The following is a 5,019-nucleotide window of genomic DNA, read 5'->3' on the forward strand; positions in this document are numbered from 1 at the left end:
TATAGATATGTGTGTGGGTGTTTGTGTGTCTGTGCTTGTCTCCCCAACATCGCTTGACAACTGATGCTGGTGTGTTTATGTACCCATAACTTAGTGGTTCGGCAAAAGAGACCAATAGAATAAGTACTAGGCTTACAAAGAATAAGTCCTGGAGTTGATTTGCTTGACTAAAGGCGGTGCTCCAGCATGACTGCAGTGAAATGACTGAAAGAAGTAAAAGAGTAAATAGGTCATCATCTATTTAGACATGGGTTATGTATGTTAATATACATATTTATTTATTCATCTTGTTTGCCTGGTAGTATCACTAACACATTAGTACAGTGAAAAAAAGTTGGTATTTTGGATTTTGCTTTCCAACCTCATGGTTCCAGGTTCAGTCCTATTGTGTGAAACCTTGGATTATAAATATATGTATATATGTATCTTTCTATCTGTGTTTGTTCCCCACCACTGATTGACAACTGGTATTGGTTTGTTTACATCCCTGTAGCTTAGCAGTTTGGCAAAAGATATTGATTAAATAAGTAGCAGACTTAGAAAAAAGTACTGGGGTTGATTCATTTGACTAAAAGTTCTTCAAGGTGGTGCCCCAGCATGGCCACAGTCTAATGATTAAAACAAGTAAAAGATAAAATATATTCATCATCATCATCATCATGATTGAGTGTGGAGGTGCAATGGTCCAATGGTCGTAGGATCGTGGTTTTGATTCCCAGATTGGGCGTTGTGAGTGTTTATTGAGTGAAAACACCTAAAGCTCCATGAGGCTCTGGTGGGGGGTGGTGGCAAATCCTGCTGTACTCTTTCACCACAACTTTCTCTCACTCTTTTTTCCTGTTTCTGTTGTACCTGTATTTCAAAGGGCCAGCCTTGTCACACTCTGTGTCATGCAGAATCTCCTTGAAAACTACATTAAGGGCACACGTGTCTGTGGAGTGCTCAACAACTTGTACATTAATTTCACGAACAGGCCGTTCCATTGATAGGATCAGCTGGAACCCTTGTCGCAACCGATGGAGTGCCATCATTAAGTTCCACCATGGTCAACTTGGCCTTTCATCCTTTCGGGGTTGATAAATTAAGTACTAACGAAACAGTGGAGTTGATGAAATCAACAAGTCCCCTCCCTTAAAATTTCTGGCCTTGTGCCTTCAGTAAAAAGGGTTATCATTATTATTATTATTGTTGTTGTTGGTTGTTGTTGTCCTTCTTCTTCTTATTATTATTATTGTTATTTTCAAATTGATTTGCATTTTATTTCATCAACTGGAACCCTTATTGTTGTAAGTGACATAATGCCAATATCTCACAAGTAACATTTGCATACGATCTGGTAATATATATGAAATCTTGGCCACAGTTTTGTTGTTTAAACCTAGGTCAGCCCTGATTGTATTGATCTATGATCAAAGGTATTCCAACCTTGGTCATTTCCCCATTTTTCAAAATGTGTTGTCCAATATTTCCTTCCTTACTATTAAGACACCAAGACTATGACTTGGGGAAGATTTTTATGCTATATCCAGCCTATCAAATGATAAAATTCAAGCTCTTTTGATCTTTTAAATGGTTAAGTGAATTGTGATGATATGATATGCCATAAAATATTCAGTTCAGAAATAAAGCAAAATGCCAACAGCATATTTGAAACAAAAGCCTATAAGGAGATAGTCCAATATGTTATCTACTCCAACATTTTGTTTCTACTTGACAGAACTGATCAGACGTAAAAGTAATATTATAAAATCATGAATTAATAACTGTGTATTAAAGATATCTGTGACACATCTTTAATACTATGTTTTCTCCATCAAATTTCAATTAATGTTTCAATGATATGTCAGAAGTATACACTATATCTTTAATATCACCAACACACTCCAATCTTTAACAACAGACAAGATGTCTCCTTCCCCTTTAGTAGCAGTATAAAAGGCCAATAAGACTGTGTGAAGAAATTGCAGATTGTGTCAATGGTATTAGATATTCTAAGGAATACATTATATTTTAGAAATATACTGTATTTATTAGAATACCCAGTATATGACCAAAACTTTCCAGCCTCTTTGTCTCTTTCTAATGCCTTTTCTACTAATGTGTCCTCTTCTCCCAGAATGTCTGGTCTATGTCACCTCTGTCCGAGTTCAGCCAGCCCGTGTGTCTTCCCTCTTCCAGTTACCCATACAGCACACACTCTCACTTATTTTTCAGGCTCCTGCGCATTTTATGTGGAAGAAAGACAGGATAAATATCTGGTTTCTTCCACTTCAAAAAATCACACCTTGCCTATGTTTTCCCTGTAGCTGTCAATGTGCAGCTGTTCTTGAGGAACATCAGCCATGTTTATCTCATTGGTCTTGGAGGGCCTGCAAAAGCCACAGGTATAGACCTTCCCACAAAAACAAACCATTACAAAAACACATAAAAAACAGACTTCCACTACATTCAACAAGTAAATACACACTCTCACACACACACACACACACACATACACACACATGTGGCTGTTTGGTTAAAAAGCTTGCTTTCAAACCATGTGCTCTCAGGTTCAGTCCTACGGCATGGCATCTTGGGCAAGTGTCTTCTAATATAGTCCCCAAAGTCTTGTGAGTGAATTTAGGAGAAGGAAACTGAAAGAAGCTCATTACGTATGTATTCAAATACATGTGTGTATGTGTGTGTGTGTGTGCATGTGTGCCTGTGTGTTTGTGTGTACCTTTGCCTTGACATCATATTATGGTTGTAAATGAGCATCCCCATCATACAAGCAATGTTGTTCATCTTCAGTCTTCCATGAAAAATGTGTCTCGCAATGAGGAAATATTACCTTGCTTGGAAACAGATGGTGATAGGAAAGGCATCTGAACATAAAAAAATCAACAAATTTCACCTGGCCCTTATAAACATGGAAAAGTAAACTTCAAAATGACAATGATGATGATGATGATGACTTTATATATAAACCTCATTATATTAAACAGTATTTTATTATTCTTGAAAAATTTGGTTTTACTAATGAAGTGGAAACAGCTTTAATTTATGACATGTTTCATTTGTTTGAATAAAATAATAAAATTGAATTGAATTTATCATTTAATCATCATCATCATCATCATCGTTTAACGTCCGTTTTCCGCGCTATAATGAATAAAATAATTTAATTGTTCAATTTATTATTGAAATATGAGAGTAGAAAAACAGCCAACAACTGATAAAGGGTCATTCTTTGTGTTGTTTGTCTTGTTTTACATTTGTATCTTTCGTTGTTCAAAAAAATAGTTCCTATTCTATGTACTCGTACTTTGTAATTTTTTGTTGTACACATTTTGTGATGTCCAGTGCCCATATATGCATGTATACACACATAAATGTAAGTATGTACATATACGTATGTATATATGCATATATATATATATATATATATATATTATATATATATATATATATATATATATATATATATATATGACCATCCCCTTTTAGTACCCTCCCGCCTCGTAATATCCTACGTTTTTATTTCTTACGAACCTACACCAACCCTTCCTGCCATCGTTCCTCCTTACCCCAACCTTCCCCACTGGTTGCTCCCCTATATTACCCGCCTCAACTGGACCCCCCCTCCCCAACTCAACTCTAGAATATCTGTATTTCTTTCCTCTACCTAATTACGTTACTCAGTGACGATAACGAATGTCCACTGCTAACACCAGCTCCTGCCCACGGCGTGGTCAGGTTGGAAGAGAGATCAAAAGAAAAATACCACGAAAACTATCACCACCACAACAACCCTCCTCTTCTCAGGCGCCGAATCCCCCCCCGTCCCCCCACATCTCCTTCCCAGTTTTCAGAGTTGGCACTATCAATGTTGGTACATTGACAGGCAAGTCTAGTGAGATTGTAGAGATGCTAGAGAGAAGACAGGTTGATGTATGCTGCATACAAGAGGTAAGAGGGAGAGATGCTTCGGCTAGGGTCCTCACGGGCAAGGCACTTAGGTACAAACTGGCAAGGTAACGCGGAAGGTGTAGGGGGTGTAGGCATTCTCCTTGCGGAGGAATGGGTGGATAAGGTCATAGAGGTTGTCAGGGTTTGTGATAGAGTGCTTAAGCTCAGGTTGGTCCTACAGAGTGGCACAGCTATGATTATCTCAGCCTATGCCCCACAAGCGGGACTACCAAATGATCAGAAGGACAACTTTTATGATACCCTTCTGCAGGCTACTTCAAAGACTAGTAACAAGGACCTCATCTTTGTAGGTGGAGATTTTAATGGGCATGTTGGGCGGGAATCGGGTATCTTCACTGGGGTACATGGTGGCTATGGTATTGGCACCAGAAATGATGAGGGAACTAGACTGCTGGAATTCTGTGATGCATGTAACCTTTCAATCTGCAACACTAACTTCAAGAAGCCAGTCTGCCACCTTATAACTTATCAGTCAGGAGACTCCGCTAGCCAAATAGACTTCATCCTCACCAGACAACGGGATGCAGGGTTGCTCTTGAATACAAAGACCCTCCCGGGTGAAGAATGTATCCCTCAGCATAGACTAATCATCAGTGACTTTAAGCTTGAGGCCAGAAGGACTCCAAGAAACAAACCAATCCAGAAAAGAAGGATTTGGAGGCTAAAGAACCCTTCGCATGGTCAGAAATTTAGGGACATACTCATCAAGAAATTTGATGAGAGGGAGGAGGAGCTTCAGACGTCAGACATAGAAGGTAGCTGGGAATTCCTACGGGACAGCTTGTTGAGTGCCACAGACCAAGTCTGTGGATGGTGCAAAGTCCCTTCCAGACCTAGAATTACGTGGTGGTGGAATAGTGCAGTAGATAAAGCCATCTGTGAAAAGAGACGGGCCTGGAAAGCCTGGAAGGATAGGGGCAGCAGGGAACTGTACCAGATAGCCAAAAGGGAGGCTGGGCGGCAGGTATACATTGCCAAAGATGTAGCAGAAAAGAAGAAGTTTGCCAATGTCCAGCGTCGCGAGGATCAAAGAGCTGAAGTATTTCGGAT

This window comes from Octopus sinensis, linkage group LG3 (genome assembly GCF_006345805.1).
Source record: "Octopus sinensis linkage group LG3, ASM634580v1, whole genome shotgun sequence".
NCBI lineage: Eukaryota > Metazoa > Mollusca > Cephalopoda > Octopoda > Octopodidae > Octopus > Octopus sinensis.